The following is a 10,004-nucleotide window of genomic DNA, read 5'->3' as shown; positions in this document are numbered from 1 at the left end:
ACCCGCCGGCTCAGGCAAACCCGGAGAGTCGGGCACAAAACTCCTACACAGGGCATCCGCCTTCACATTTTTAGAGCCCGGAAGGTACGAAACCACAAAGTCAAAACGGGAGAAAAACAGCGACCAACGAGCCTGTCTAGGATTCAACCGTTTGGCAGACTCGAGATAAGTCAAGTTCTTGTGATCAGTCAAGACCACCACGCGATGCTTAGCTCCTTCAAGCCAATGACGCCACTCCTCGAATGCCCACTTCATGGCCAGCAACTCTCGATTGCCAACATCATAATTTCGCTCAGCAGGCGAAAACTTCCTGGAAAAGAAGGCGCATGGCTTCATCACCGAGCAATCAGCACCTCTTTGCGACAAAACAGCCCCCGCTCCAATTTCAGAAGCATCAACCTCAACCTGGAACAAAAGCGAAACATCTGGTTGACACAACACAGGGGCAGAAGAAAAACGACACTTTAACTCCTGAAAAGCCTCCACAGCAGCAGAAGACCAATTGACCACATCAGCACCCTTCTTGGTCAAATCGGTCAATGGTTTAGCAATACTAGAAAAATTACAGATGAAGCGACGATAAAAATTAACAAAGCCAAGGAACTTTTGCAGACTCTTCAGAGATGTCGGCTGAGTCCAATCATAAATGGCCTGGACCTTAACAGGGTCCATCTCGATGGTAGAAGGGGAAAAAATGAACCCCAAAAATGAAACCTTCTGAACACCAAAGAGACACTTTGATCCCTTCACAAACAAAGAATTAGCACGCAGGACCTGGAACACCATTCTGACCTGCTTTACATGAGACTCCCAATCATCTGAGAAGACCAAAATATCATCCAAGTATACAATCAGGAATTTATCCAGGTACTCTCGGAAGATGTCATGCATAAAGGACTGAAACACCGATGGAGCATTAGCAAGTCCGAATGGCATAACTAGGTACTCAAAATGGCCCTCGGGCGTATTAAATGCAGTTTTCCATTCATCGCCCCGTTTAATACGCACAAGATTATATGCACCACGAAGATCTATCTTGGTGAACCAACTAGCCCCCTTAATCCGAGCAAACAAATCAGACAGCAGCAGCAAGGGGTACTGAAATTTGACCGTGATTTTATTTAGAAGGCGGTAATCAATACAAGGTCTCAGCGAACCATCCTTCTTGGCCACAAAAAAGAACCCTGCCCCCAATGGCGATGACGACGGCCGAATATGACCCTTCTCCAAGGATTCTTTTACGTAACTCCGCATAGCGGCGTGTTCAGGTACAGATAAATTAAACAGTCGACCCTTAGGAAACTTACTACCAGGAATCAACTCGATAGCACAATCACAATCCCTATGCGGAGGTAGGGCATTGGACTTGGGCTCATCGAATACATCCCGGCAATCAGACAAGAACTCTGGGACCTCAGAAGGGGTGGATGATGAGATAGACAGAAATGGAACATCACCATGTACCCCCTGACAACCCCAGCTGGACACAGACACTGACTTCCAATCTAATACTGGGTTATGGACTTGTAGCCATGGCAACCCCAACACGACCACATCATGCAGATTCTGCAACACCAGAAAGCGAATAACCTCCTGATGCGCAGGAGCCATGCACATGGTCAGCTGGGTCCAATACTGAGGCTTATTCTTGGCCAAAGGCGTAGCATCAATTCCTCTCAATGGAATAAGACACTGCAAGGGCTCCAAGACAAACCCACAGCGCCTAGCAAACTCCAAGTCCATCAAATTCAGGGCAGCGCCTGAATCCACAAATGCCATGACAGAATAGGAAGACAAAGAGCAGATCAAAGTAACGGACAAAAGAAATTTCGACTGTACCGTACCAATGGTGGCAGACCTAGCGAACCGCTTAGTGCGCTTAGGACAATCGGAGATAGCATGAGTGGAATCACCACAGTAGAAACACAGCCCATTCAGACGTCTGACCAGAGCTGAAAGGCAAGAACACAAAGTCCTATTGCACTGCATAGGCTCAGGTTTATACTCAGATAATAACACCAAATGGTGCACAGATTTACGCTCACGCAAGCGTCGACCGATCTGAATGGCCAAAGACATAGACTCATTCAGACCAGCAGGCATAGGAAATCCCACCATGACATCCTTAAGGGCTTCAGAGAGACTCTTTCTGAAGATTGCTGCCAAAGCACATTCATTCCATTGAGTGAGCACAGACCACTTTCTAAACCTCTGACAATAAATCTCTATCTCATCCTGACCCTGACACAGAGCCAGCAAATTTTTCTCTGCCTGATCCACTGAATTAGGTTCATCGTACAGTAATCCGAGCGCCAGAAAAAACGCATCAATATTACATAATGCAGGATCTCCTGGCGCAAGGGAAAATGCCCAGTCTTGAGGGTCGCCACGTAATAAAGAAATAATAATCTTTACTTGTTGAACTGGGTCACCAGAGGAGCGAGGTTTCAACGCCAGAAACAGTTTGCAATTATTTTTGAAACTCAGAAATTTAGCTCTATCTCCAGAAAACAAATCAGGAATAGGAATTCTTGGTTCTAACATAGAATTCTGAGCCACAAAGTCTTGAATATTTTGTACTCTTGCAGTGAGAAGATCCACACATGAAGACAGACCTTTAATGTCCATCACCACACCTGTGTCCTGAACCACCCAAATGTCTAGGGGAAAAAAAAGGCAAAACACAGTGCAAAGAAAAAAAAATGGTCTCAGAACTTCTTTTTTCCCTCTATTGAGAAGCATAGTACTTAGGGCCTCCAGTACTGTTATGAATAGGTAATTCAGAACCACAATGGACCTTGAAGTTCAGAGCACATACAGTGACCTGACAAAAACCACAAAACATAGGACGAGCTCTGAGACGTGGAAACTCTGCTGACCGCAATCCCTAAACCTATCAAACCACACTAGAGGTAGCCGTGGATTGCGCCTAACGCTTCCTATGCAACTCGGCACAGCCTGAGAAACTAGCTAGACCTGAAGATAGAAAAATAAGCCTACCTTGCCTCAGAGAAATTCCCCAAAGGAAAAGGCAGCCCCCCACATATAATGACTGTGAGTTAAGATGAAAATACAAACACAGAGATGAAATAGATTTAGCAAAGTGAGGCCCGACTTACTGAATAGACCAAGGATAGGAAAGATAGCTTTGCGGTCAACACAAAAACCTACAAACAACCACGCAGAGGGGCAAAAAGACCCTCCGCACCGACTCACGGAACGGAGGTGCTCCCTCTGCGTCTCAGAGCTTCCAGCTAGCAAGCAAAACCCAAAAAGCAATGCTGGACAGAAAATATAGCAACAAAAGTAACACAAGCAGAACTTAGCTTATGCTGAGCAGACAGGCCACAGGAACGATCCAGGAGGAAGCAAGACCAATACTAGAACATTGACTGGAGGCCAGGATCAAAGCACTAGGTGGAGTTAAATAGAGCAGCACCTAACGACTTAACCTCATCACCTGAGGAAGGAAACTCAGAAGCCGCAGTACCACTCGTGACCACAGGAGGGAGCTTGATCACAGAATTCACAACAGGTTACATCAAAATACAAATATCACTTACAGTAAACAAAACTAACAATGACAGACTGGTACAGAGGGGCAAGGACCCTGCCCTTGCGGGCTTACATTCTACAGGATTATGGGGAAGGAGACAGTAGGTCGAGGGTTGCAGTAGCTCCAATGGTGTTGAGCTGGCCGTGTGGTCTTTACAGGCTGTAAGCTTCTTTGAAGAGGTGGCTTTTCAGGTTTCTTTTGAAGGATCCAAAAGTAGTGGATAACCGGATGTGTTGGGTCACTGAATTCCAGAGGATGAGTGATATTCGGGAGAAGTCTTGGAGGGGGCTGACTGAAGTATGTTTGGGGTCATTGTCCTACTGGAAGACCAATGACCTAGGATACAAACTGAGCTTTGTGACACTGGGCAAAACATTGCCACCCAAAATCCTCTTCAGATTTCATGATGCGTTGCACACAGAAAAGACACCCAGTACCAGAGGCAGCAAAATAACCCAAAAATGTCTTTGACCCTCCACCATATCTGACTGTAGGTACTGTGTCCTTTTCGTTGTAGACCTCATTCCGTTTTCAGTAAACAGTAGAATGATGTGCTTTACCAAAAAGCTCTATCTTGGTCTCATCTGTCGAAAGAGGCTTGCCGTCTAGCTTTTTCATGTCCCTGTGTTAGCAGTGAGGTCCTCTGGGGTGTCCTGTGATATCGTTTCACTTCATTCACATGTGAACGGATACTTCGCGCTGACACTGATGCACTCTGAGCCTGCAGGACAGCTCGGATTTCTTTGGACCTTGATTGGAGCTGCTTATCCACCATCCGGACTATCGTGCGTTGTAATCTTTCATCAATTTTTCTCTGCCGTCCACATCCAGGGGTTGTAAACGTCTTAATTATGCTATGCCCATGTACAAAGGAACATCAAGATCTGTAGAGATGGACTTGTAACCTTGAGAGTGTGAATATTGTTCAACAATTTTGGTTCTCAAGTTGTCAGACAGTTCTCTCCTCTTTCTGTTCTCCATGCTTAGCGTGACACACACAATGCAAAGATTTAGGCAACTTCATCCCTTTTTATCTGGTTTCAGGTGTGATTGTCATATTTCCCACAAATGTAACTTGCCACAGGTGAGTGTAAACAAGCATCACATGCTGTAAACAAAGTTGTTCACCCACAATTTTGCAAAGGTGCTAATACTTTTCCCAGCCCACTTTTGGGATTTTGTGAGAAATTATGTCCAATTTGCCTGTCAGTCTCCCCCTCAGTCTCTGTCTAGCTCTCAGTTTCTGTCTCCCTCTGTCTCTGTCTAGCTCTCAGTCTCCCCCTCAGTCTGTCTCCCTCACTATCTGCCTCGCTCTCAATCTCCCCCTCAGTCTCGCTCTCAGTCTCTGACTCCCCCTCAGTCTCCCTCTGTCTCTGTCTTGCTCTCAGTCTCCCCCTGCCCCCCTCAGTCTCTGTCTCCCCCTCAGTCTCCCTCTCTGTCAGTCTCTGTCTAGCTCTCAGTCTCCCCCTCAGTCTCTGTCTAGCTCTCAGTCTCCCCCTGACCCCCTCAGTTTCTGTCTCCCTCTGTCTCCCCCTCAGTCTCTGTCTAGCTCTCAGTCTCCCCCTCAGTTTCTGTCTCCCCCTCAGTCTGTCTCCCCCTGACCCCCTCAGTTTCTGTCTCCCCCTGACCCCCTCAGTCTCTGTCTCCCCCTCAGTCTCTGTCTAGCTCTCAGTCTCCCCCTGACCCCCTCAGTTTCTGTCTCCCCCTCAGTTTCTGTCTCCCTCAGTCTCTGTCTAGCTCTCAGTCTCCCCCTCAGTTTCTGTCTCCCCCTCAGTCTCCGTCTCCCTCACTATTTGCCTCGCTCTCAATCTCCCCCTCAGTCTCGCTCTCAGTCTCTGACTCCCCCTCAGTCTCCCCCTCTGTCAGTCTCTGTCTCCCCCTCAGTCTCTGTCTCCCCCTGACCCCCTCAGTCTGTCTCCCCCTCAAGTCTCCCTCTCTGTCTCCCCCTCAGTCTCTGTCTCCCCCTCAGTCTCTGTCTCCCCCTCAGTCTCTGTCTCCCCCTCAGTCACTGTCTCCCCCTCAGGCTCTGTCTCCCCCTCAGTCTCCCTCTCTGTCAGTCTCCCCCTCAGTCTCTGTCTCCCCCTCAGTCTCCCTCTCTGTCAGTCTCCCCCTCAGTCTCTGTCTCCCCCTCAGTTTCTATCTCCCCCTCAGTCTCTGTCTCCCCCTCAGTCACTGTCTCCCCCTCAGGCTCCCTCTCTGTCAGTCTCCCCCTCAGTCACTGTCTCCCCCTCAGGCTCTGTCTCCCCCTCAGTCTCCCTCTCAGTCACTGTCTCCCCCTCAGGCTCTGTCTCCCCCTCAGTCTCTCTCTCTGTCAGTCTCCCCCTCAGTCTCTGTCTCCCCCTCAGTCTCCCTCTGTCAGTCTCCCCCTGTTTCTGTCTCCCCCTGTTTCTGTCTCCCCCTCAGTCTCCCTCTCTGTCAGTCTCCCCCTCAGTCTCCCCCTCGCTCTCAGTCTCCCCCTCAGTCTCTGTCTCCCCCTCAGTCTCTGTCTTCCCCTCAGTCTCTGTCAGTCTCCCCCTCAGTCTCTGTCTCTTCCTGTTTCCCGGTTCATCCTGGTATTCTGGGACATTTGGGAAAAGTCACTTTTGGAGATTGACAGATCTCTCGGCCAATCACGGGCCGCCGTATACATAGCCACACCCGCTCCCATACTGGAGAGGTCTGAGGGCGTGGTTTGGTGACGTCACGGGGAGTCCGGGCTGAGGGGTCGGCGGAGCAGGAGGGGAGCGGCGGCGGCTCCTGGACACGGGCGGCAGCGGGACCGGGACTCAGCGGCAGGTAACACCGGGACTGTGGGCGGCAGCGGGGAGGCTCCGGGAACTTGTCAGCCATGTGCTCCGGCCGTGAGCGGTGTCCGGGGCCCGCGCCTGTGCGGATGGTTCGTCACTGTGTGTGACTTCTGATAAGTGACTACTACAACTTCCAGCGTGCAGCGGCCGGGCGTGCTGAGACTTGTAGTGCGAGGACTGAGGCTGCGCGGTGCGGTCACTGCTGAGGTGCCGGAACAATGGTTCCTTGTGCAGAGATCGGGGGCGCAGGACCGGCTGGTACGTGGTGGCGGGAGGTGCTCGGGGGTCTCAGCAGGGGGTCTCCCGGCACTGCAGGGATCAGATAGTGATTACAGCAAAGGGAAGTCAGGAGGTGGGGACCCCCGAACCTACAGCGACCCCCATCATCATCAGCGTCGTCACCCCGCACCCCGAGCGTCGTCACCCCGCACCCCGAGCGTCGTCACCCCGCACCCCGAGCGTCGTCACCCCCGCACGCCGAGCGTCGTCACCCCCGCACCCCGAGCGTCGTCACCCCGCACCCCGAGCGTCGTCACCCCCGCACCCCGAGCGTCGTCACCCCCGCACCCCGAGCGTCGTCACCCCGCACCCCGAGCGTCGTCACCCCGCACCCCGAGCGTCGTCACCCCCGCACCCCGAGCGTCGTCACCCCGCACCCCGAGCGTCGTCACCCCCGCACCCCGAGCGTCGTCACCCCGCACCCCGTCACCCCGCACCCCGAGCGTCGTCACCCCGCACCCCGAGCGTCGTCACCCCCGCACCCCGAGCGTCGTCACCCCGCACCCCGAGCGTCGTCACCCCGCACCCCGAGCGTCGTCACCCCCGCACCCCGAGCGTCGTCACCCCCGCACCCCGAGCGTCGTCACCCCCGCACGCCGAGCGTCGTCACCCCCGCACCCCGAGCGTCGTCACCCCGCACCCCGTCACCCCACACCCCGAGCGTCGTCACCCCGCACCCCGAGCGTCGTCACCCCGCGCTTCATTACCCCGCACCCCGAGCGTCGTCACCCCGCGCTTCATTACCCCGCACCCCGAGCGTCGTCACCCCGCGCTTCATTACCCCGCACCCCGAGCGTCGTCACCCTGCACCCCGAGCTTCATTACCCCCCACCTCGAGCGTCGTCACCCCGCACCCCGAGCGTCGTCACCCCGCACCCCGAGCGTCGTCACCCCGCACCCCGAGCGTCGTCACCCCCGCACCCCGAGCGTCGTCACCCCCGCACCCCGAGCGTCGTCACCCCCGCACCCCGAGCGTCGTCACCCCCGCACCCCGAGCGTCGTCACCCCCGCACCCCGAGCGTCGTCACCCCCGCACGCCGAGCGTCGTCACCCCGCACCCCGAGCGTCGTCACCCCGCACCCCGTCACCCCACACCCCGAGCGTCGTCACCCCGCACCCCGAGCGTCGTCACCCCCGCACCCCGCACCCCGAGCGTCGTCACCCCGCGCTTCATTACCCCGCACCCCGAGCGTCGTCACCCCGCGCTTCATTACCCCGCACCCCGAGCGTCGTCACCCTGCACCCCGAGCTTCATTACCCCCCACCTCGAGCGTCGTCACCCCGCACCCCGAGCGTCGTCACCCCGCACCCCGAGCGTCGTCACCCCGCACCCCGAGCGTCGTCACCCCCGCACCCCGAGCGTCGTCACCCCGCACCCCGAGCGTCGTCACCCCGCACCCCGAGCGTCGTCACCCCGCACCCCGAGCGTCGTCACCCCCGCACCCCGAGCGTCGTCACCCCGCACGCCGAGCGTCGTCACCCCGCGCTTCATTACCCCGCACCCCGAGCGTCGTCACCCTGCACCCCGAGCTTCATTACCCCGCACCCCGAGCGTCGTCACCCCGCACCCCGAGCGTCGTCACCCCGCACCCCGAGCGTCGTCACCCCGCACGCCGAGCGTCGTCACCCCCGCGCTTCATTACCCCGCACCCCGAGCGTCGTCACCCTGCACCCCGAGCTTCATTACCCCGCACCCCGAGCGTCGTCACCCCGCACCCCGAGCGTCGTCACCCCGCACCCCGAGCGTCGTCACCCCGCACGCCGAGCGTCGTCACCCCGCGCTTCATTACCCCGCACCCCGAGCGTCGTCACCCCGCACCCCGAGCGTCGTCACCCCCGCACGCCGAGCGTCGTCACCCCGCGCTTCATTACCCCGCACCCCGAGCGTCGTCACCCTGCACCCCGAGCTTCATTACCCCGCACCCCGAGCGTCGTCACCCCGCACCCCGAGCGTCGTCACCCCGCACCCCGAGCGTCGTCACCCCGCACCCCGAGCGTCGTCACCCCCGCACCCCGAGCGTCGTCACCCCGCACCCCGAGCGTCGTCACCCCGCACCCCGAGCGTCGTCACCCCGCACCCCGAGCGTCGTCACCCCGCACCCCGAGCGTCGTCACCCCCGCACCCCGAGCGTCGTCACCCCGCACCCCGAGCGTCGTCACCCCGCACCCCGAGCGTCGTCACCCCGCACGCCGAGCGTCGTCACCCCCGCGCTTCATTACCCTGCACCCCGAGCGTCGTCACCCTGCACCCCGAGCTTCATTACCCCGCACCCCGAGCGTCATTACCCCGCGCGTCGTTACCCCCGCACCCCGAGCGTCATTACCCCGAGTGTCGTTACCCCGCACTTTATTACCCCGAGCGTCATTACCCCGAGCGTCGTTACCCCGCACTTTATTGCCCCGAGCGTCGTTACCCCGAGCGTCATTGCCCCGAGCATCGTTACCCCGCTTTTCATTATCCCGCTCTTCATTACCCCGCACCTCGAGCATCGTTACCCCGAGCATCATCACCCCGAGCGTTGTTACGTTGTTGCCCCGTGCTTCATTACCCCGCACCCTGAGCGTCGTTACCCTGCGCCCCAAGGGTCGTTGCCCCGCACTTCATTACCCCGCGCCCTGAGTGTCGTACCCCATGTCCTGAGTGTTGTTACCCCACACCCCGAGCGTCGTTACCCCGCGCTTCATTACCCAGCGCCCTGAGCGTCGTTGCCCCGAGCGTCGCCGCCCCGCCCTTCATTACCCCACACCCCGAGCGTCGTTACCCCGCGCTTCATTACCCCACACCCCGAGCGTCATTGCCCCGAGCGTCGTTACCCCGCACTTTATTACCCCGAGCATCATTACCCCGAGCGTCGTTACCCCGCACTTTATTGCCCCGAGCGTCGTTACCCCGAGCGTCATTACCCCGCGCCTCATTGCCCCGAGCATCGTTACCCCGCTTTTCATTATCCCGCTCTTCATTACCCCGCACCTCGAGCATCGTTACCCCGAGCGTTGTTACGTTGTTGCCCCGTGCTTCATTACCCCGCACCCTGAGCGTCGTTACCCTGCGCCCCAAGGGTCGTTGCCCCGCACTTCATTACCCCGCGCCCTGAGTGTCGTACCCCATGTCCTGAGCGTTGTTACCCCGCACCCCGAGCGTCGTTACCCCGCGCTTCATTACCCAGCGCCCTGAGCGTCGTTGCCCCGAGCGTCGCCGCCCCGCCCTTCATTACCCCACACCCCGAGCGTCGTTACCCCCGCGCTTCATTACCCAGCGCCCTGAGCGTCGTTGCCCCGAGCGTCGCCGCCCCGCCCTTCATTACCCCACACCCCGAGCGTCATTGCCCCGAGCGTCGTTACCCCGCACTTCATTACCCTGCACCCCGAGTGTCGTTGCCCCG

General features: G+C 56.9%; 1 protein-coding gene across 7 annotated transcripts in view; it reads left to right on the top strand.

Moving 5' to 3' along the window:
- The first annotated feature begins 6,220 nt into the window (after positions 1-6,220).
- Positions 6,221-10,004, top strand: part of PPFIBP1 (PPFIA binding protein 1) — a 61,389-nt gene continuing 57,605 nt past the window's right edge. For all 7 annotated transcript variants that reach the window (XM_069763040.1, XM_069763036.1, XM_069763039.1 and 4 more), the window contains exon 1: positions 6,221-6,331. The gene's annotated coding sequence lies outside the window, so the exon portion shown is untranslated. The remainder of the gene's footprint in view (positions 6,332-10,004) is intronic.

Source organism: Ranitomeya imitator, chromosome 4 (assembly GCF_032444005.1).
Source record: "Ranitomeya imitator isolate aRanImi1 chromosome 4, aRanImi1.pri, whole genome shotgun sequence".
Lineage (NCBI taxonomy): Eukaryota > Metazoa > Chordata > Amphibia > Anura > Dendrobatidae > Ranitomeya > Ranitomeya imitator.
This window is presented reverse-complemented; position numbering and strand designations above follow the sequence as displayed.